This window comes from Cygnus olor, chromosome 3, assembly GCF_009769625.2.
Source record: "Cygnus olor isolate bCygOlo1 chromosome 3, bCygOlo1.pri.v2, whole genome shotgun sequence".
NCBI classification, from domain to species: Eukaryota; Metazoa; Chordata; class Aves; order Anseriformes; family Anatidae; genus Cygnus; species Cygnus olor.
In genome coordinates this window covers 111916884-111940713 of record NC_049171.1, presented here as the reverse complement: position 1 = coordinate 111940713, position 23830 = coordinate 111916884, and the positions used below count along the sequence as shown (strand labels likewise).

General features: G+C 42.5%; 1 long non-coding RNA gene across 1 annotated transcript in view; it reads left to right on the top strand.

Annotated features, from left to right (window-relative positions):
- LOC121068129 overlaps nt 1–23830 on the top strand; it is a 282842-nt gene that overhangs the window by 2921 nt on the left and 256091 nt on the right. The window contains exons 2-3 of the long non-coding RNA XR_005818638.1: nt 10048–10227; nt 11325–11605. This is a non-coding gene — a long non-coding RNA (uncharacterized LOC121068129). The remainder of the gene's footprint in view (nt 1–10047; nt 10228–11324; nt 11606–23830) is intronic.

Genomic DNA, 23830 nt, shown 5'->3' with positions numbered 1-23830 from the left:
CTTCCTCTGTGGACTCCAGAGGGTGATTTGCTCTTCTTCAGGAATGAAGTGATGCAGATTTACCAGAAAGGCTAAGCATGTGTTGACTTGTCTTCCCTGGTTAACATCTATCAGTCCTAGCTGGCATGATGTGTCATGCCAGGTGTGTTGTTTGAGGTGAGCACATCTGTGCAGTGCCCCATCCAGATTAGAGCTGTGTCCCTCCCTGTGGGAAGGAAAAGATAGTCAAGGGCTACAGCCTTGGCCAGCAAAAGTGGATGTTCCTCTGTTACTGGAATGATGCTGGTTTTCACCAGCATGGATCAGTAGCCCCAAACACATACTTTTCTTTATACATCGATTTGGGAAGCTTTTTGAGGCAAGATCTGATTCTCACTGTTATTCTCTGCTTAGCATCTGTTCACTGATGATTTTTATGCCTCTGCTTAGACTAGCAAATGAACATGTCATAGGTCTAAGAAACTTACATTTTAAGTGTTGAATCTTGCTTACATTTATATCTCTGTAAATCTTGGATAGCCCTACTGACTCCTGTGGATTTACACCATTAAAATAATATGACATTAGTAAAGACTTATTTAAGGGCTTCCTTAGACCTGAGGTTTGATTCTGCTTTGGCTCTAATGAAATAACCAGTATTAAGTGGTTGTGAAATCCCAGTGAGGGCAATAGACCTTGTGTTCTGTTTTACATTCCTTGAACAAAACTTCTGGTGGTTCACCCCTCCGGCCCCAGTTTCCCCCCTGAATTTAGGAGGAATGCAAAGTCAAGTCCTTTAGCTTCAGTCACAACCCGTTGACACATGTAGTTACTTGCATATTGGTCATTCCTTTTTTCCTCTCCAGAATTTCAGCAGTGTGAGTCTCTGAAGATTTTGCTCCTGAATCAACCCATTGGTATAATATTACACTGGCTGAGTCCCCAGATGAATTCCCTGTTTGCACCTCAGAGTGTGAATGCAAAATGCTCAGCTCCCAGAAGAAATCCAGTAGAGAATGAATACTAGTTGCCAAAGCCTTTAGCTCTTTATTTATTTATTTATTTTAAGAGGGAAAACAGATTATTATACACATCCACTGAGGAAAAAGGTGGTTTTTTCTAACCCTGCCTCTGTTTCTCCCTTCTGTTTTTCTTCATAAACAATGTGTCCATACCTGTGCTGCCCCCTAAAATACTTCTGAGTAATGCAGGAGGAGCATAAGTGTAAAAATGAAAGGAGTAATAGGACATGACATTAAGTTCTCTGCTAAAAAAATTGTTAAAATGGTTAAAAAAAATCTTTTCAACATCCTTAAAGCTAGTTAGGCTTGTTGGCCCCAAGAAAGCTGTTACAGAGTTGTATTTCTGTATTTAAGTTGTTGGTATAATAACCTCTTTCTTATTTCAAGTCAAAAGGTGTCCCTGAGCAACTTAAAGCCATTTGTTCATGTGTCATAGTCCTGGTTTAATTTAAATAGAAAGCCACTCTTGCTCGCATTGGAGTGAAATTTGATTTATTACAATCTTTCCTATTCTTGGCTTTGCTTTGTGATGGAGACACCAGGACTAACACTGGTAGAAACCTGTCTGTAGGTGCCGAAAATACCATTTTACCAATCCGTTGCTGTCAGGACCCAAGCAGAGTTCTCAGTGACTTCAGCATAGGTTTTGCTACCAGAGCTTTCAAAGTCACTATCTTAGCTGTGGAGTGCATGCCTTGAATGCAGAGCTTAAATAAACTCTTTTGTAGTGGGTGCTATTTTCATGTAGTGGAAGAAGCCATTGGACTTGTCAAGATTGGTGAAAAGGCCTAAAACTTCAGTTTGGGCCCGTCATCCTGAGTGACTGGAAGAAATGGAAAATTAAAGAACAAAACTTTTGAACGAGGCAAATAGCCAAAGGGGAATAAATATCAGTATGCCATCTCATGAATGTTACAAAGTGAGATGTTGCAATGTTATCTACAGGTGCAGAGGCCTAACCCTCCTAACTCTCCCCACAAACCCTCCTGATACTACAGCAAACAACCCTCCTGGGCTTGGATTTCAGCCAGTGGCATGTGTTGCAGAGAAAATCAAATCGGGAAAAGGAAAGATTAACTCTTTTCACTCCATTTCCTTGAAAGGGCAGGTAGGTTCAGCTTTGCCCTGTGAAGGTAAGTCCCTCCAACCCTGCGGTACCCTAGCAACATCCGGTTGGCAGAACACTTTGCCATTGTGGAATTGATTGTTTTTTTTTCCACAGTCCCTATGAAGCCATTGTTACTATTGCTGTCTGCAGCAGGCACATGGAAACTTTTTTTTTTCTTCAAATTTTACTAAATTAAATCCATTAAGGCAAGATTGGCAGCAACAGTAGAAGTGATATCATTTTGACTACAAGTTTATTATGCTTTGATGATGGATGAGTCAAGGAAACAGACATTTTTAATGACAATGCCAGGTTAAATGGCTGGTTGCAGCTAAATATAATTTTCCAGCTGTCTTCAGTGGTTATGGTAGAAAGGCCTCTTAAGTTTGAAGCCATAAGTTCTGCTTGTATCACTACTGACTGAAGGAGCATTATGTTGAATTATGCCAGTCGCAGATGTGGACCCTCGTGTGAGACAGTGTTTGCAGATGAACTGTTTTAAATAGTTACAGTTTTTCTGCAGCATTTTAACCAAGTTTTAGCTTAAAAGTGGTGCTTGAGAAGCCTGAACCTTCTGGTCTCAAGGACAAGGCATCTCCTTACACATATAGCAGAAGAAAGCATTTCTTATTGTGTTCCCTTTTAATGGCAGACACGCAGTTGTCTGAGGGGAGGATGAGAAGGAGTGGGGTTAGATGTGAGGGGAGGGGAAATGATGGTTGTGCCAGAGGTAGCCTTTCTGCTATGGCAGCTTCACTGTTACTAGTATTGTGGCAGAGCTCTTCTAAACTTTTGTTTTAATGACAGATTTCAAGCAAGGTAATCCAGGCTTTATCCTTGTGTTGGCTGGTGTAGCCAAGGCAAGGATTTTACTTAGTGATACGTCTCATTTACGCTGCATTTCTTAATTTCTGTAATCTGAGTGGTGTCCATTACAAACTTCTCTCCTTCACTGTGCACAAGTTAGAAGCACTTCCTTTTTGAGGGAATGAGAGCTGTTTGGCCCTGCTTCAGCTTTGTTCAAGGACTGTCAAAACATCTGTCAAAAAAAGGTGTGAGAGAAGGTAATGCTTGCTTGCTAGTAGACCACCTAGAGTTGCCTTGCAGGTGTTACTACTGCTCGCCTAACCTGGCCTTCTGTAATGTCAGTGGATATCGTTTCCTCCTCTGAGGGGATGTCTTCTCCCTAGCAGTCACCAGACCATCAGAGGACTTGTGTGTCCAGCTGAGAACTGTGGAGAAGCCCTTAGTGGCACTCTGCTGACATTTTGTTTCTGCTCTTCAGATGCATGTTACTGCATTGGGCTCTTGATTGTGATTTAAAAAATGACAGTAACGCAGTTCCTTTTCTGCTGATTTTGGTTGCAGAAGTCTGAGCACTGAAAACATTTTGTTCCCACGAGTGTCACTTTCAGGATCTCAGAGGATTTTTTTCCATTTACTTCTGAGTGTGAAATCTTGTATCCAACTTACAAATTACTATTGTCTTAATAGTTCGTCCTTCTGGTACGTTGGGAAGGTTTGTTTTCTGCACTGACATAGGTGGGGATGGATGGTCACCAGAGCCATGTCTTGAAACAGGCTATTTTGTTGCCCTAAACTTGAAGGATGTGCTTTTCTTCTGTGCAAATGACAGAACAGTTATCTTATAGTTTAATTTAATTGGCTACCCAGAGTGAGCAAATCAGCTTCTTACTGCCATTCACAGAAGGGACAGGTTTGCTGGGTTGAGCCATTCCAATCCATGTGTCATTTTATCTGTATGTCGTAAGAGAAAACACTGCACTTAAGATAAATCTTCCAGTGTTATCCTATTGCAGATACATAGTTCCTCTTCTTTCTTTTCTTCTGCTTCCCTTTGCTTTTTTTTAACAGCTACAAAACCATGATCCTAATGAGAAAAGGTAAATGTGAATGATGTTTCTGGGGACTGGGGGTGAAGGACAGCACTGCTGTTGTCAAGTAGTGTCACTAGAGATGAGGTGAAGAGATTTGACCAGAGCTCAATGACTCCTGCATGTCAAGGTGGGGAACCCCACGGTGGAGTCGGTATTCAGTTTCCCTGAGAAGACTGTGTTGCAGACGAGAAGTCCCTGGGCTTCTCCAGATTTTTCTCCAGATTAAAGCAATTCTTGCTTTTCTGTAAAGACTGACCACGTTTTGTGGGCTCGCTTTCAGAGGCTGTTGCCTAAAGATCACAAATAATATTGTAATACTAATAGGGAGATTAAAAAGAAGAAAGTAAAGAATTAGCCAAGAAATACAAAGGAACGGAATGTGTAGCCACTACTTCTCCTCAGTATTAACCCTGGAGTGTTCCCCTTAGAGATCATCCTGTAATGTCAGTTCTGTTTACTCCTTGAGTAAATGTCTAGTGTCACTTTAATAAATCAGATGAACTCTGCTCAGAGAGAGTTGAAGCCTGTCATTTGATCATTAAGATTATTTACTGTAGGGTATGTAGCTGAAATACAATAGTAATATAGACACATACAAACGTAACCTCCTAAACAGGAAAAATAAATGGATGAAACCTGCCATAGTAAGTTTCAATGTAACAGGATGCTGACACAGATCAGTCAATACCTGGTTTAGATCATGGTGGTGGTGTTTGATTCAGCAGCTTCTGAATCAATCTAAAATAGTATACTCTGTTCTAAGTGGATCACACAATAGATAGAACTAATTGTTACAGGCCAGCTGGATGTGACAGGCTTCTTTCAGGTGTTTCTTCCTGTACTGAACACTATGGGATGGGACTTTCTTGGCATGTTTACAGTAGCCAAACTGTGCTTTTACCCATGGAGTTGGCTTTCCTTAGAGAACAGCAGCATGGTGTTGCCACGCTCCCACCTGAGATTCTTTATTTCTCTTCATGGGTGCTTTGCATTTTGTTGAGCTCATTTGCATTTTTGTGATTAAAGTGCTCCTAAGAGGTAGGTCCCCAGTTGGCTCCTGAGGTTGTAGCTCTGGAAATGAACTGCAGCAGTAGGAAGACCAATACTAATCGGTGCATTTTTGCGTGTGTGTGTACTGTTTGCTTTCAAACTAGATGTAGTTTTTCAGTACACTTACAAATGTTGCCAGTCTGATTCCTCGAGAAGCCAGCAAACACTGACAGAGATCTCGCAGCTCTAAGACTTTGCAGTTCTTGTTGCTTAATCCCAATTGAATTCCTTCGTGGCTGAGCAAGGCTCAGAGCAAGAAGGTGGCTCTGGCAACTAGAAGTATAACGAGATGGTGTAGAGGGCCGGCCCTGATTCTGAGGGAGGATATGCAGGTGTTTTCTCTCTGTGATCTGTATAAGCTGTGATCTGTGTGCACCTTGGTATTTTTCAGAAGTTACAGTTTAACTCTGTTGTGAGGAATCATGATGTTCTGGTGACTTCCTCAGGATAAGCTGGAGTGGAGACTGATGGACCAGTCACATGGAGAGCAAGGCTGTCGCTCTGTGTGCAGCTCTTCTGGCCAGGCAGAAGGGGGACCTGCCTGTTGATGGCAAATGTTTCTCTCCTTGTGCCAGGAATAGCACAGGACTTTCCCCCTGTGTTTGTGAGGTCCTCTGAAACAGCCTGGAGAAGCAACCAGAGAGCTGGGGCAAATGCTGTCCTGCTCCCAAGATTTTTGTGAGGCCACTGGGACGCAGCTAATGCCCTTGGGGGCTGAATTACCCCACAGATCTGTTGCCCACAGCACCTCACACACTAGTGGGATCCAGTTGCAGGCCTTAGCTGTATTAAATTTCACATGGAAGCCGTGTTGTCTGAAGTCCTGAGCCCTGGTGTAGTAAAGCTGTTAAAAATGTGCTTAGCTTTATACATGTGAGTAATCCCCACCTCTCCTTCCACTGGTGCAGAGAGAAGTGCTGTTACTCCAGGGAACAGAAGTCACGATGAGCAAAGCGCTGGCGTGTGCTGTACAAGGAGCTGTTTTGTAAGCCCTGCTCTATCAGCAGCACGGATTGGTGTCCTAATACATCTGTAACGTGTATGATTTAAGTAGGGTTTCCTTGCTGTAACCAAGCTAACGGAGGGTGGGGAGAAGAGAATCCTTCTATTTGGAAAGAAAGCAGCCGAGGTGTTACATCCTATGTTCTTCTGTTGACATTTCATGTTTGTAAAACCTCGCAGTTTGATTTGTTGATCCCATGAAATCATCAAGGGAATGAAATTAAAATACCTGGAAAGATTGTTTGACGTGAAATTGGGTTGTGTGAAATGTACTGGACCACTCTGCTAGGCACTTGAAACAGTAAAGAATTAAATAAGAGGGAGAAAGGGTGGTAGGGAAGTGACACAGCAAGCAGTGGGAAATACCATTCTAAATTTGTGTGGCCTAGGATCTCTAATGATAGGCTTTTATCCCATTACGTCTAATTGACACAGAACTTTATCATTAACAAATTGAGAAGTATTTACTCCCTGAAATATTTGGGACATTATACTGACTTTCTTTTCATGATGGGCTGTTGAAAGGACTATAATGGCCCGGCTCACATGTAGCCTGGGAAAATGATCCGGCAGTCTTCAAAGTTAATGAAATGTCATTTGTCATAGGCTTTGCAGGTGTGACTCTGTTTCTGCATTATAATACACGATGGAAGTAAGTGGCTGGATTGCAGGCCTCTTGCCAAATGTAATGCACATTCTGTGAGCGTCACTGGTGCAGCATTCCATAAATCTTACTAATAGCGAGAAGTCTTGAAATGCATGATCTTTCTCTTCTAAGGTCAAGCAAGACTATTCCACAACTTAATTTTAGCCTTGCTATCTCTATAGTCAAATGGGAACATTCAAGGAGGCTTTGTTTTTCAATGTCCCCCTTCGAAGCACTAATTTTGAAGGGCTTGTTTTTCCATTTTTTTTTTCCAAGTATAAAGTGAACTGGCTCTGGAAGAGGGTTTCTTGAATAAGAACCTTTTTTTGTTTGCCCCCATGCCAGGCAGAGCACCACGTGGGAGTAGAAGAGGTGGCATTTACCCTAGCTGCGTGACTGGGGGAGGGAGAAGTCTGCAGATGGCCAGCAGTAGCTGTGCCGTGACTTTTGCTGGGATATCGCAAAGGTTGAGATGTGAAAGCTGCTGAAGTCACTTCCACACAGCGGTGTGCTGTTTGCCAGAGCTCCAACTGCAACTAACATCGTGTTCCTTTTAGGGCCAGATGTTTAATTAGTCTAAATCATTGACCGTAAATGTCAGAGATGTGCAAAAGAGGAAAAAAAAAATCCCAAACCCTTCAGTTTGTCTATCTTGTGAAAGATCTAGTCTGTCTTTTCTTGAAAGTGATGTTTTCACATGGTTGCTGTTTGGGTTCATTATCTATACTTGCTCTCTCTGATGGAGCGAGAAAGCAAAACAATGGAGAGGGGTATGTTTGATCCTTTGGTGCTGCTGATATGCAGGGCTGACACCCCAGTGTGCCATTTTCTGCAATTGTTTAGTTAATTATACTCGAGCCTTAATCTTCCAAGCTTGAAGTGCTTAACATGCTTGTTCAAACATGCAATCTGAGGAACCTGGCAAAAGCCATTTCGTAGAGCAACCTGGAAATACTCTACTCTTTTTGTTTGTTTCTGCTACTGCAGACTTGTGACCCTCTGCATGATGTTGACTCTCACAAATATGACAGGAATAGTTCACCAGCTTGTTTTGATAGCCTCTTTTGAAGTGACAAAATGAGTGCAGGTCTTTTTTTTTTTTTTTTTGATACTTCTTATCAAAACATAATGTGTTATCTCTTGCAGTATTACGCATGGGGTAAAGCCAGTCCCTATTTCTGTAGGTCCCTTATAATGTAAATGCATGGAAGTTTAATTTTGCCAAGGGAGTACAGCAGTGCCCTGTTGCATACGTGTTACCTTCTAAGTAATCTTTCTAATGCAAAACTGCTTCCATATCACCTGTGGTGCCAAGTTCTGAAGGACAAAGATTGCTTTTAGAGAGATGCTTAGCAGTGTCACATCTTGTCTTGGAATCTAGTTGTGTTACAATCTGTTGTGTTGTTTTTTTGGTCACACTAAAAATTATCATTTTATTCTAACATTTCTTTGTTCACTATACATATTCTTTAAAGATTCTTTTCTAATTTGAGAAAGTTACGGATTCTGTTGTCCCGAGTTTTATCTTCCTTTAGGGGGGCTGAAAGGGCCTTCTAGGACTATGTGGATGTTCTACTTAGAAAGAATGGCGGAGATACAGCTCACTCATGTAGCCTTATTCTATCTTGTATATTCCATAAGTCTAATTTGTATTTTTAAAGGTTTTATGTTACAGTCAGCTCCTAAGTAATTCAGTGAGTGCCTTTACAAGGAGACAAGTGAACAAAAAACATTTTCTTTTTGCTTTGCAGTCCTGTTTGTCTCATCTTTAAGACTCTTGAGCTGGAAAGAAAATTAAAAAGTTACAAAATGTGTCCCCTGTGGCCCCTCACCTTCCTCTCTCGTTGGTGCTGAGATCAAATTTCAAAAGAATTCTAGAAGGATATTGAATTTCAGGTTTTGTTTTCCCATAGCAGTGATTCTGGCCAAAAAACTTTTTAATCAAAAGGACCAACTGTAACCTTGTTAATAACTAAGAAAACAATGGCCAAAGGGAAAAGACCTGCCAAAAGCTACAAGTCATTTCTTTTGGCAGAATAATTGGTAGATCGTTATTTTGGTTGAAAACAATGTGATTTGTATTTCTAATTTTGTAAAATTACTTAATTAATAACACATGGTCAGCAATGTTGATTGCAGAGTGGCTTTTGACAGAGGACATTTTTAAAGCGACGTTCCAGGGGCAAAGGTAGGATTATGCAATACTTGAGCAAATAAGGCCACAACTGCTGCTCAGCAGATGATTCTGCTTGTCGTAGGAAAACATAAATCACCGCAGTGTCCTTGGCATCGAAACACAAGTCACTGTTAAAAGGGCAGTGGGATATATCCATGGCCGTGGGATCATCAGTGGATGCAAGTAGGGTTAATTCCACTTGCAATGGCAAGTAGACAGTTAGGTGGGAATAATACTGTGTGGTTTTGCATAAGAAGATTTGGATATTGAGAGAGTACTTGCAGGGGAATTCTGTACCTGAAGGAAAGAAGTCTAGGATGTTATGCTGGTTCTGCACCAGCTCTGTTATGGTTTGTGTAAATATTTAAGCTCTTTCAAGTTTTAGTATTTGTCTGCTCACATGTTTGTGGGGCAAGACAGTGGGAGCATTAGAGGAGAAGGAAACTGGAGTTAAAACCCTTGCTTATAAGGAGCATGTGGTTCACAAGACAAGAGTTCTCCAATGCTTTGTTACATTTTAAAAATGGCAATTCTTAAAACAGACCTTGTTGCTTCTGAATGGATCCCTTCTTGGCTGCCACGGGAACAAATTTCCAGCACAACTTCCCTCTTCCTTGTTGTTTCTTTTGTGCGATCTGCCTCAGCTCCCTTTCACCAGGAAACCTTGGCTTCAGCTTAAACTGTACAACCACTGAGAAACTTGCTGCAGTTATCCAGAGCATCATGGCTTTTGGGATGCCTGTGAGCGCTTGTCTGCTATGTTATACGCAGCACTTGATTAACTATTGTTTCACACTGACGAAGGAAGTTGTTCTCCCCATGATTCAGATCCTCTTCACAACTCCTTTTCTGCAAACCTTTTTGCATTATACAGTCATAATTATTTCCTTTTTGTAGAGTGTATAACCTAACACCTATGTACGCTGAGTGCCAGGACTTGAAACTGTAATAAGCTGAATGCTCACCTCAGAAGCCATTATTCCAGTCATTACAACACAGCTTATTCCTCTAGAGGACATTAACATTTGAAAATGTGTCAACTAGAGTATGAAATTTATCATGATCATGAACTACCTGCCAACTAATTAGAATACAACATTCTGATTTCCAGTACTCCAGTATTAATCTAACGCTTGACAGTCACTTATATTTTTAAATTGTTTTAGTTTCTAGCAAACCTCTTCTGAAGGCCAAAGCAGCATCCTCTGACATGGGAGAGAAAGATCCTGTAAGTAAGGAGAAAGTGAAGCACTGAATGAGTGGTCAAAGTGTCTCTTAGAAAGGCTCAATCAGCAGTGCAAACAAAGGCAAAACCACTGGGACTGGAGCAAAAGAGAGAGAGGAAGGTATCTTAAAGTGCTTTACATAGTTAAGAAGTAGTCTAAAAAATGCTCTCTTTTCGTTTAACCAAAATTATATCAGATGGTGAACTTTTCTGCAAGAGTGGAAGTGGAGCTATAACCGCAAACAGTTTCAGAGTATTGGCTTCAAAATTTCTTAATAGTCTGAGAATTCCTGGTAACTTTTCCCATGAACGACGGTTCACACCTTGAGCTGGAGTGTAGTTTGGGAGTTTGTTCATAGTTCTTATAGGTGAATTCAGAGTCCCTAAAGATATCTTGGAATGTTGTTGGTACCTAAAGATCCACTCAACAGATGATGTTGCAAAATGGTGTCTTTTAGGGTGTTTCAGTTGATTTATTTTTATTTTTATTTTTATTGGAAGTGTTGTCTGGTGTTACAAGGCTGAGAGAAAGTATTCTTTGAAATTGGAATTTACGCTTCAGCTGAATACTCTCTCCCTCACCTTTCAATGACCAGGCTTATTTTTCTGTATGATTTACTATACATCTCAATTTGCCAAAGGCCTTAATATGAAAGGAACATTTGCAGAGAGGTACATTGAATCCTGAGTGGTTAATTATTTGCTGTAATTGTGATCTTAGCTGCATGCTTTGCTTTTTCATCACAGCAATTTCTATTAAAAGAAATTAATAAATATGCATAGCACTGGGGTGAAAATGAATGATGGGACTTGCCATCACTAGTTCTGCTCTAAGGAGTTGAAATAGGTCTGAGGAGGGCAACTTCAAACTGATGCTTAAGGAGCTGAATGATCTGAGTGAGACTAGTGCTTTTCTGTTGAATTCTGCTCAAATCTATTTTTTTCCAAAACACTTTTTTTTTTTTTTAAATTCTTCAGGAAGAGGGGAAGACTGAGGGAATAATTAACACAAATGGACAGAGCTGTGCAGAAGAATTAATGGAAAGGCAAGGGCAGGAAAAAGGGGGAGATGATTCCTTTTTTCTCTGCATGAAAAGAAAAAACTTTAAAATCTCTTCCTAAAGAGAAGGATCATGCTTCAGAATAGCTGCGAAAACAAGACTTTATTATAAAGGTTTAATTTATAAAGGCTGACTAGATGTTATATGTGTGTTACAGATGCGAGTACCTCGTAACAAGCCCCCTGGTGGAAGGGGCAGCAGTGCATTGCTCGGGAGCCATCAGAGACGCTAGCAGCTTGCCACAACTGCTGGAAGTGTTATGTGTGGTCCAACTGGCAGCCTGCAGGCCAGCTCCAGGCTGCTGCACTGATCCATCCGGCCCACCAGCTTCTTCCCTGGAAGAGATGGAGAACAGCTGTTCGGAGCAACGACTGCACCCTCCAGCCGCTGAGCTTGTCCTCCGACACAAAGGCAAAACACTGCTGCTGTTGACAGGAGGTGTGTGCGTTTGGGAGGAGAGGGAAGCAGTGGAGGGGCAGATGTCCATGTGTTTCTTCCAGCATCGGGGCCTCCATCAGGCTGTGGTCCGTGGCAGCACCTTGTTGCAGGCAGTGTGTGACTGGCCCCAAGGCTGCTCTCGGCAGTCGCTGCAGTGGCGGGGTGGGAGAGGGCTAGCCACTGCTGGGGAGGGAGAGGCAGGATGCAACCCATGGTGGGGAAGGCGGGAGGGGGGGAATTGTAGACCCAAATCCGGCCCTCACAGCTGTTGAGGTTAGACCACCCTGTATTATCTACAATAGCAGGGTTCAGTCAGCAGCAGGCTGTGCCTAGCAGGCATCCATTAGAGATGTGGCATCACATTGCCCAAGAGGAAAAGTCCAGCTGAGAGGAGCACGGTGTTGTCTTTGTCCCCACAAGAACTGTCCTGGCCACCCCTTACAAGAGAGGGGCATGTGCTAACCCCGCTGGTTCAGCAGCCCAGGGCCCTCCCTTCAAAGAGCTTGTGCCCCACTAAATTCTAACAAAAAAGCCATTTGCAGTGTGGGGTGGGAAGCCTGCAGATAGGAGTGTGTCCAGCAGGGAGGTGAGACCAGGAGAGGAAACTTGTGCCCAACTTTCCTGCTGAGGTATGCGAACCAGCAATGATCTGGACTTGTAACAGGTGTATGGGGAAGGTCAATGGTGACAGGTCTGCTGCCATGGGGGTAAACAGCAGCCAGAACTTGTCACAAACTATGAAGAAAAAAGTCAAAGGTGTATTTTATTTTATTTTTTTAAAATTCCTTTCTTTGTACATCCATATCTGGACAAACTGAGGACAAGAGAAAACAGTTTTCCCTGTATCCCACTCAGGAACATGAGTGGGCACCGACACCTGTCAGCACGAGCAGTATGTGCTTTGTCCGGGGATGCTACTGCCTGGTGGTGTCCTCTTCCCACAGGGACATGGCAAGGGCAATGGAGTGGTGAAGCCATGGGTATAAACACAAGATGACTCTTACATCTGTGCTTCAGGATATGTTTATATTATCGACAATTTATTTTTTGTTAATTGTTATATATGAGCTCATTCTCTGCTCATCACCAAAGCTACCAGATTTTGCAGCCTGTCATCCATCAGTTTTATAGCAGATAGGACATAAATGCTGGAGCCAGCCCCCTCGCAAGCACGTTGAGGGCTCCAGCTACCCTAGTAGTAGTGAAAGGAAGAGATGGAAGTGCTTGATCCTGCGCTTAACTGTCCTGCTGTGGGCTAGAACTAATCCCTCAGTGCATGGACTACGAGCATCACATCTACTGTATCCTATAGGGAGACAGTTTGTGAAGGGGTTTCTAGTTTCCCTGCTTTGGATAGGGAGAAGGAATCCTGCTGTTAACGACTGCTGTCTGAGCCCTACTAAATTAGAGCTACTTATCTGAGTACAGCAGGAAGGCTTCGTTCTTGGCTGGTGCCGCAACTGGAAATGAATGATCTAAGTTGCATATGCTCACTTCCGGGATCACTTGTCTTCATACCAAAAGCCTTCTGCTGGATCCAAAACCTTTCTTTTTCCAATGTCACTTTTCTGATTTTTCTCCTTGCCTGGTGCTATGTGAGAGCTGGCAGCAATGGGGAGTGAAGCACAGTGATAGGCACATTTTTCACAAGTGCACAACAGTGTAGTGGAAGGGCTGAGGCCATAGAGGGAACAGGTTGCTCTATTCTTTTTCCTCTTTTTTTCCCCCTCCGTAACTTGCCCAGTTCTGTGGAAAGCTTGAGGTTTGTAATCATAGCAGGTTGATGGTGTGGTCACAGCATGTCTGGTAATATCCGTGCTGGAATTTCTTCCTTCTGTGAGTTCATGCAGAGTATGTTGGACTGTTGCTATCAGATTCTATTTTCAGGTGCTAATTTAAGGCACTTCATGTACCGGGTAAAGAAAATAGCAGAAAGAGGTTTACAAACAAGCCCTGTAAACAAGCAGTAAGCAAGGAGTTGGCAGAGGCTTGTGTTGATATCACTCGCTGCTCTGAAGCTCCACTGAGCTCTCCTGGCTCCATCCCAGTTGAGCAAACTCGGTCAAACAGAAAAATCCCACCAAAATATCTGGAAGGGACTTCTGACATTATTCTTTCAGTGCTGCTACGTCTAGTTGGGGTGTGTGGAAAATTTCTTCAGCTGAGAAGAATGGCGTAGTGTAATGTGATAACAAGCCTTGCGAAGGTTATCAGCAGTATAATCAAATCTATCTGTGGGACAAAGACCCTCACTGTACAGCTAATTAAAACTTGTTTCTTCTTCCCCGCCTGTTCCTATTTGGTGGCCATTATTTAGAGCTGAGCTGCAAGGTACTGGAGTGGAAAGTTAACTCCCAATATTTTAAGACCAGCTCTTTTCAAAACCTTGTATTGAAAGAAACTACACACTCTTTTTTCTTGTGGGCTGCATGAATGGCAGGTCACGAAGCCATTTGCAGGTAATTTCTCTCTGCCAATAAGGTCAGTTATAATAGAGACAGATAAAAAGGACAAGGTTTTGGTGTGTGTTTTTTTTTAAACTTCCTTTGAGGTGGTGAGATTATTGTAATGGAAGTATCTAAGCTTCTATTTAATGGGAAGCTGGATCTCAAATCAATCTGCAACATTGTTTTTTGCTTATTACAGTATTATTTTTCCCTCCTTCCTCCAGTGTCTCAACAGTTACTTAAAAAAAGAGCTCCATATAGGACAGGAAACTTGTCCATTTTGAGGCCAAACTCTGTGAATGCAATGCCTGTGAGTTGGGTGGCGTAATGGAAGACCACGTGCGGTGTTACGTTGTTCCCTGTTCAGCACAAAGAAGAGATCAACACCTGTCACCAGCACGTGAGGAGGTCTTTCTGGTACAGCACTGCTGTGAGTTTTTATTCCCAAAGCAGGATTTGTGTAGAACAGTGAAGCGAGTGACTGATTACTGGAGTAGGATTGGTCTGTGAATAGTATTACTCACAGCATTTGTACTTTGGAAATGCCAAGGACCTCTTGCCCTGCTATGCTAGGCACTGCACATATGTAGAGCAAGAGTCACACGATGCTCCCCAAGGCGTGCAGAGGTTGACAGAGAGACCTGGGGCAGCAAAGGGCTGTTCAAGGTCGCGCAACAGGTTTGTGATTCATCTGGGAGGGAAATGGGGAGGGAACACTGTGCTGCTATGGCAGCTCCCCTGTTGAATTTCTTGAAGCCAGGATTTTTCCCCTGGACATTGTTTTGCTTATTGAACTGCCTGACAGTGTTTGGGGACCCGCTGTGGGCATCTCCGTTCCATATGTAAGGCAGGCTTAAATCATTTGCCACTTATATGGATTGCATCTGCTAATTCCTTGTTTATACTTCAGTCTTGAATTCCCAAGACCTGTGCTGGGCTGTTGCAGACCTTTCCCTTCTTCACAATTTAAAATCAGGGAATGGCACAGGGAATTCCTTCCTTCCCACCTCATAGGAAGGGAATGTGGGTTACATGTGGTTTTTTGTTTCTTTTTGTTTTGTTTGTTTGCTTTTTTTTTTTTGTCAGCAGCTGTCAGTATTAGAAATGTCAAGTTCTACTAGCGTAATGTTTTTCACAGATAGACCCCTGCGCTCTTTCCTGCTTCCTGCCTGCTTCCTTTTCCACACTGTGGTTTGACACCTGTGGCTGCTGGTGGCACCTTTCTGTCATCTAGCTTCTGGTGTCTTTTCAGTGGTTATGTGATCTCTGAGATGAAGTAGCTGAGATTCAAGGTTGGAGGAGATCAAGACCTTGCTCTTGACTCAGTTAAAGCCAGAAGAGTTTGACATTGAATATGACCACAGACTGTGCAATACGAGTAGCGATTCTTGCAGGAGGCCTGCAGCTTGCAGGGTGTATGGCATCTCTGCCTTTTTAGGTAGACGTTCAGCTCTGTTTCAGTGCCTCCAGGAGGTAGAGAAGTCACCGTGTCCTGATGTTCCAGTGTAGCAGCTAATGGCCTGCTTTCCCTTTTTAGAAGCGGTCGCCCTCGTGTCTTTGAATTTGCCTGGCTTTGGCATCTGGCCATTAGATCTTGTCATGGCTTTTCCACTAGATCAATGAGACCTTTAGTACCTGAAACACTCCGTTTGTAAGCTATGATCATATCTTATTAAAGGTTTAATGGAGTCCAGTTCCATTTTCCTGCCATCGTTCAGACCACTTGGCTTAGGTCATCGTGCCTAGCAGCAGCCTACATCTCCATCCCTACTCTTCAAAGTGGGGATGATGATACTCAATGTCTTGCCTCCCTTTTTTCCATCATGTTTATTTTACAAGCTGTTTTATGCCAGAGACCCTTTTCTTACGATGGCTCTGCAGAGTTTCCGCCCATGAGGTCCTGGCCTGGCCTGGGACTTTGGTGCTGTTACCAGGATACAAATAACAAAATCGAAATAAATACGTTCTAACTCAGAGCTTTCTATGTTCCCCTGAAGTTTTCCTTCTCATTCAGTTAAGAAAATAGCACATTCCCACAGTGCTACTCAACTCAAATTAAAAAATCATAATGTAAATCATATTTGTATGAATAATTTAATTTCTAGGAAATGCATTAGGGAAACCCTTTCAGATAAGGTTCCAAATTTGCAGTAGTAATGATCTGAGAGGAAGAGATTTTTTGCCACGAAGTAAATTATGCATTAGAGGAGCCTTTTAATATTCTTATTTAACACCTAATATTGATATATTCATTGATCTACAGAAGCTGCAGTACAGTAATATGCTAATCAATTAAAAGTATAATTAAAATGAATATTATGTACAAACCCCAGGATCTGTGACAATCTATACGTATATGTAGTCTTCCATTTCCTTGCATCTCCACTCCGCAGTGACTGATGCTATTTTAAGAACAAAAGCAACTTCTCTGGGCATAGAGGTTACAGTAAACAGAGTCATTTGGCTGTTAGCCTGGGTGAGCTGTGGTTGATGCATAGCTTCCATTAGCTTTTTTTCTTAAATAAGTCTGCTTATGGTTTGCCCAAGCATAGAAGGAAAGGCCTGGAAGGAAGGGCATCCTTCACACCTATCACATTCTCTGGCTAAGTGAAGAGTGTTCATTGAAAAAAGAGCTGGCCGTGCTGGATGCAGGCAGCTGGGTTTTCATCAGCGTTCAGTAGGCAGCACGTCCCCAGAGGACTATTGTTGGCTCTCTCTGCTGTGTGTCATTTGCAGCAGCATTTTTCAAGCAAAGGCCGAGGACTTCCTTGCTGTAAAAGCCATTATCAGCTAGAGCAGCAGGATGCTGCGAGTTGTGGAGGATCTGGCTCTTCTGCTGAGGTGCCTAAAGAGGAACCATCCTCCGGAAAATACTGCCTCGCTTCCTTTCCTGTCTGGGGGTAGCTGGGTTGTTATACCTGCGCTGTGCAGGTGGCAGGTTAACAAAGATAAAATTCTTCCCAGGAGTTCAGAACAATTTCAGAGTGACTCTCAAATACTTTGCCTTCTTAAGAAAAACAGCAGTAATGTCTAACACACAGGCACAGCACGAAGCTCGGAAAGAGCAGTCAGGCGTTGGGGCGGGTTGCTCAGGGAAGCGGTGAAGTCACCGTCCCTGGGGGTGTTCAAGGAAAGGTTGGATGTGCTTAGGGATGTGGTTTACTGAGTGAGAGAGGTAGTAGGGAGATGATTGGACCAGATGATCTTGGAGGGCTTTTCCAACCTTAATGATTCTGTGATTCTATGAAGCTGTTGTACAGGGGGTCTCTGTGCTGGCTGTGCCAGGGGTACCGCGTGCCAGTGGACACAGCAAACCCATGCAGCACGCAGCTGCTGCTCCTCTCTGGCTTTTGCTACAGTGCAGGGAAGCCCTGGTGAATGCTCCCCTGTGAAAGGTGGTGTCAGTGCTCCCCAAGAAGTGTGATTTTTCGTCTTTGAATCTTCACTTTTACCTATTACAGACTGGGGCGTGATCCTCCCATCCTTCTGGAGCAGCACTGTTCTGTTTTTTCTGAATGAGAAAATACCTGAAGAGCACCAATACCTCAGCCTGCACCCTGACACAACGTCGCACAGAGAGGGTTCCCAGAAGCAGGCTCTTCCTTGACAATGCAGATGCTTTTTCCCCAGCCTGCTGTAACAAAATGATGCACTCATAGTAGCACTGGTGTAATTTGTAGCAATTTTCTCATCTCCTTCCTCTCTGTAGACCTGGAGTGCTTGTAGGTAGTTTCCTATTTATAAGCTTAGGCGTTTGAGGTTCTTCAGCAAATAAAATCCTCGCCCTACCAGTCATTAGACTATGCTAAGAATTTTGAAATGTTGGAAAATGGTTGTGATGAGGATCTGCCCATTGTGTTCTTCACTCAGTTTGTATTGGAAGCGCCCTCGGTGCTTGTGAAGCTGCTTCCTCTCTAGTTGTTGTCTAGCAAAGAGCCTTTTTTCTTGTGATGACTGTTCAGCTGACTTTTCAGTCAGACTTTGCTCTAGTAGCTGAAACAATGGATAGATAAGGTCAGATTCCACTTAAATATTTATATATTTGGGGGTGTGTGTGTATTTGCAGGGAGATAGACTTTCAAAAATGAGTGTGTAAATAATTGTTGAAAGTGAAAAGTTTCCAGTAAAATGTCAATAAAACCCAATAAAGTTTCTTTTAAAGCAAGGTCAGTTTTTTGACCCACCTGTGGGTAGGAAATATGAAGAACTGTAGATTTGCATGAGATGATATCAGCTGAACAAAGTTGAAGCATTTTGAGGCCAAGAAAATAATCAGTTTGAGTCCTAGATCCAGAGGAAAAGTACACAACATGCAACTCAGTGGCTGGTGGATATATCCTGATGAACACTTGCTTCTGTCTCACTAGTTGTGTTGTAGGGGATGTACATGAGTGTACAGTAAATGTATTCCATGTTGCCCAGATCTCTTGGGCTGACATTGATATCTCTCTAGCATAGGGCCCAGCCTGGGTGACTTTGTGCCATTTTGACATTTGTTGCCAAAAACAACAGTGGAAGCCCACAGAGAGCCACTTCATGCCCCAGCGTTTACAAGAACTTCTGTAGCTGTCTATCCCCAGCATCACATAACTGATGGTGAACCCTGAATGAAGAGCACAGGAAGCAAGCTAGTGATGGCTGCTTGTGTTTCGAGCTGGAAAACCAGAACGCTAATCCTAGGACCTTCTGAATCTTGCTTCTCTCACAGCTCCCCAGAATATCTCAGCGGTGTGTGGCAGACTGTGGCTGCCTTCTGCTCCGTAATGATTTGTGGTAGAAGTTCAAGAGATCTCTGGTTTTGGTTCTTGGTTCAAGAACAATATTTATGGTGGAGTTTGCATGTAAAAAGAGCTCTGCATTTAAAGGTTATTTGGGGGACTTTCGTTTTTTTAAGCAGAGTTATTACAAAAGTATCGTGAAGAGTTCTAGGGCTCTTCCTTTCAAACTGGTTTGATAGTAAAGTTATCAATAAATGAATTGGGATCCAAGTGATACTTTGTAGTTTGTATCTGAATTGTGAAACCAACGAGTTACCTCAGTGAGATTCAATGCAGACCCCTTTCTTGACCCAGATTATGTTAGAAACAAATGTGATTAAAAACAAGTGAAGTAAGATCAGGAAGAAAATGATGTCTCTGTCACAACGTTTGCCCAGAGCTCAGGTCTGCTTGGGATATTACTTAACCTTCAAGCTGGAATATTTGGTCACAAGAAGACTGTTTAGGTGGAATTTCCTTTCATTTGTCATTTTGTGTTAGTCATTCATGCTTTTTAGAGGTTGCACAGAGTATTGTATAATCCCTAGGGCCCTGTTTTACGAGTTCACTAAAATTAAGCTTGGGGAGTTTTCTGGCCAAAAACTGAACGTCAGGGTCCCTTGAAGGAACACGATAACAAATAAGGAAGGATAACCTTTCATCTGCAGCTTACGTTCCAAGTCCATGTGATATTTTTTTTTTTAAATTTTTTTCCTTCTTCCTTCCCCCTGATAAACCCTCTTGAGTCCTGGTTTGAAGTCATCCACATGAACTGCAGACCACAATTGCCCTGCCAGATGCATCATGCCTGCGGCTCGCATTTTGGGCTGGGAGGGAGTTGGGGAAAGATAGAGGAAAACAAAAATCAGCAGTGTTGTTTTCCTGCTTAGTTCCTTAAGATTGCCTAATGTGCCCTCAATGCACAAGGCAAGGGAAGGCTGTTCTTCGTGTACAAGGTTTGCTGGAAGTTCTGTGCTCAGCACTGAAGCTAAATAAGTAAAATAATCAATGTTCATGGAAACAAATTAATTCAGCCTGACTTACTTAACTAGGTGCCCTGGTGCATGGAAGAGAAATTGTGGAGTTAATGCGCTATTAATCAGGTGACCAGCAGACCTATTTCTGACAGAAGTATTTAGCCAGAGATACCTAGAGATATAAGTGTGAAATGCTCTGGCTTAATGTAAATATTTGTCAGTGGGAGCAGCACCTTCTCTTGTCTTGTCCTGTGCTTACACCTTTACCCAGTGTACTGTTGCTGAGAAACAGAGTAGGTGAGTGTCCCAAGAATGGAATTAGTAACTAGGCCTTGTAACTGGCTGGTCTGTGGCATCCAAGTCTAAAAAGGTAGCAGATGTATGCAAATCTCAGTGGAGATCCCTTAGCTGGCTAGTTTTATCTCAAGAGTTGCTGAGCACAGTCAGGATCCCCAGACTGATGGGTCTGCTTTTGCTTTGGGGGATTTTTTTTTGATTGTTTTGTAGATGAAAGCTTTAAGACCTTGATTTGACGTCAAATTCTGGGGAGAGGGAACATCTCGTACCAGTATGGGCTTATACAGCTGGTGTTGGTGGTGGACAGCCGCATAGATTCTGGGAAGGGTTAAAAACAAACACAAAACACCTTTTTTTGAAGCAGATCTAGAAATAGCAAGCTTCAGGCAAAGTAGCATTTGGAAGACAACTAGGTTTACCCTTTTTTTTTTTTTAATGTTAGTGAATCTAAGATGGTTGATGTAGTAACTGAGATGTGAAGTAGGAGAAATGGTGAGGTGATTAGACTTTGGGAAGAGGGAAAGAGCCAGCTGTCTAGGCAGGTTGGCTCTGTGAGGCTTTACAGGAAGTTCAGAGAGACTTAAATGGTATCTCTATGTCTTCTGCAACCAACATGTGAGGAAGTTTTAGTTTTCATGCTGATCTTTTTGGAGGTCATTTGTAGGCTGTCCTCTAGGATCAGAGCTGAGAGGTCAAGAGCGGAGTGGCTGTAATCAGTAAAACCACTCTTGCTGGTAGCTGGTTGCTTTTTCTTCTCTGATTCACTGGGTTTCCATCCCGGTGGGTTGTGTGTGTTTGCTTTAGCCCCCAAACTTGTCATTTTTAACAAAAATGAGATCTTTTCTGTGAAAAGAATATTATGACAAAAAAAAGCTTTTTACGGAAAACTTTCTTCCAGCTTTTAGTGGGAGGACTGATGAATAAATTTTAAAATGAAAATGGAGTTTTGTGGTGAGATGAATCATCTTATGGGAGAGAGATTTAAAAGGTGCAAAGGGATTTTTAGAGCATGATTTCCAATGAAAGTCACTACTTTATTTTTCTGAGCATGTCTACCTTGTAATTGGACTCTTCTGACCACAGAGGACTCCAGGCTGTAGAGAGATCTCCTTTTTCCAGAAGTAGAAGATGCTGGTAGAGGAGATGAAGGCTTCCACCAGTCTTTCAGAGTTGCACACGAGCTGTTCTCTGGCTGGCTTTTGCAAACAGGTGTGATAATGTGCCCTTGTAGAGCTGCTGTTTGGTGGCTACTTGCTCTGCCTACTGAACAGAGGATGGTGGTGGATGCATGAGGGGGGGAAGGAGGGTCTGGAAACAGAAACTTCTTCCTTGGCAGAGCTGGGTAAGAAGCTGTTTGTCCATGGCTGCAGAGCACAGCGGGGCAGCGCTGCTGGCAGGTGTAGCTCGTCTCTTCTGCCCTCCAGTACCAGAGACCTGAAGTATAACCTTAGGGCAGGACCAACTGCTCTAAGATGGAATGGGAAAACCTTCAGTGTAGGACAGTAAAACTGTTCAGAGGGGTATCGGTACAACACAAAGGGTGGGTTTTGTTTTGTGGTAATTTTTGCAGATGGTCTTTTAAGAGCCAAACAAAACCTGCCTCTTTTCTGGGTACTCTTATTCTGCAAAACATGATTCTTGACTGCTCTCCGTTTTGTTTCATGGATGCTCCTGTGCAGGAGTTCGCTGTTTTTTGCGATCTTCTCATGAGTTACAAGCTTTTTAGTGTGGGAATGACAACTGAAATGCACTTGACTCCTTATGTGGAGCTCAGTGTTGCTGGGGGAGCATTATTTTCCTGTTCAGAAAGGGAGGTTGACTTTAACATGGCTCAAGAAGTGAAAGTTAACGGTTTATCATACTCTTGTCAAAATCTGAGGGAAAATGAACAGTCTCACAGAAGTCTTACATTTTTATGCTATGTAGGCAGTGATTTGTTGTTTTGTTGTTGTTTATTTTTGAGGAGTAGGTATCTCCCTTTCCTTCTCTAGTCTTTTACTGTCACTGTTCTGTCTGTGAATGTGGTTTGAGCAGACTTTTGCCTGGCCCGGTTAATTTTCACAATGGCTTTGCAAGGCTGAACAAACGTAATTATAGTCTTTTAAAAACTCCTTTTCAGGTTAGACTCTGGAACTGTGTCAGCCCTAACATTCACACTGTGAGCAGGAGGTCTGGGCTGGAAGTGGTCCCGGGAACTCCCACACCTCAGGCTGATGGGAGTCAGACCTGTTATCCCCGTGCCAGTATTGGTCTCTTGGGGCACGTTCTGCATCACTGTCAAATAATAAATAATCTTCTTAGCGCTGTGCTGTGGTGACCATCTTAAAAGAATGAGAAATCCCAGTGGATCACAAAGTGATAATCCAGTCCATTAGAGCAAAATCACCTAAAAGAAAATCACAAAGTTTTAGGGGATGGATCTGAATTCTTCTCATGAAATGACTTAAGACCACAGCCAAAACACCCAGCTTAATATCCCATTAAGTTCTGTTCACTGTAAAATTCCCAGATGTTTATATTTTAAGACTATTATGGTATGCTGTAAGTACACGTCTGTGTAAGATTCTGGGTTAGTATGGACTCTCTTCTCTAGAGGGAAAGGTTTTTCTCCTGGACCCTTTCACTTCTGAACAGCTTAGAACTCATGGCTGTGATTTCCTAAGGAATTTGGCTTTGTCTAAGGGAGTAAATTACAAGTTACACTTTCTAGGCAAGGCTTTTTATTCTTCCCAGCTTCAAGAATAACTTGTTTGCTAACAGCCTAAAGTATGGAAGGAAGGAAGGAAGGAAAAAAGGAGGTAAAAATGAAATTCTTGGCTTGGACTTCAAGGTCTTATAATGTTACAGTGTGTTGTGATTTTAATAGTTGGCAATGTGGATGCTATTTCAGATAAGCAAATGTATGGTTTATTTTGATTTGTAATACACTCTGGGTGACAATCAAAATAAACTCTGTTCGTGTTAAAAGTAAGTTGTACTGGAGGAAAGTGCTTGGATCGTCACATAGTAGAGTTGATGTTGGAGCTCTTATTACCATACAATTAACCAACCTAATAAAATCCATGTTGGCAAGAGAAGATAATGTGCTTATCTCAGTAAGTAAGACTGCATCTATTTATTGCTTGATGCCATGCTTCAGGATTTATCCAAGAATTATCAGTGTGTGTAGATGCACCAGCACTAGCGTACTTTTGCTAGCTGTGCAGCTGGTCTGTTTATCTATGTAAGCCAGGCCAGAATTCTGTTTTTCACTTGATAGCTGAAAAAAAAACATATTGCTGTTCTTTGTCCTTAATGGTATAAGACCTGACCAGGTTTGTGCTAGCACAGATGTAGCTGATCACCACACCTGTGACTGCAGCAAGGCCACTAAGTGCACGAATATGAGTATTCCCTCTGAGGTCAGTACAAACATCAGCAGCCTTGGTATCCTGGCACTGCGGGAAGCAATGGAAACTTAACTCTTTTTGTAGGAGTGAGGTGGTTCTTCGAAAATTAAATGAAGACTGTAGCTTTTTGCAGATTTGATCTTACATTGTACTCTGCAAGGAATATTTTTCTGCTAATGCTACAAGAAAGCATAGATTATTAGATTGTAGATGTCTGAAGTGCTTCAAAAGCAGAAGTCTGTTGCATTCTGTGTTTGGAAGCTGATTACAACTATTTGTTTTTTCTTTTCTTAAAAAAAAAATCAAACGGAGAGGGTAAATGAGAGAATGTAGATGAGTTTCTCATGAACTACTCTGC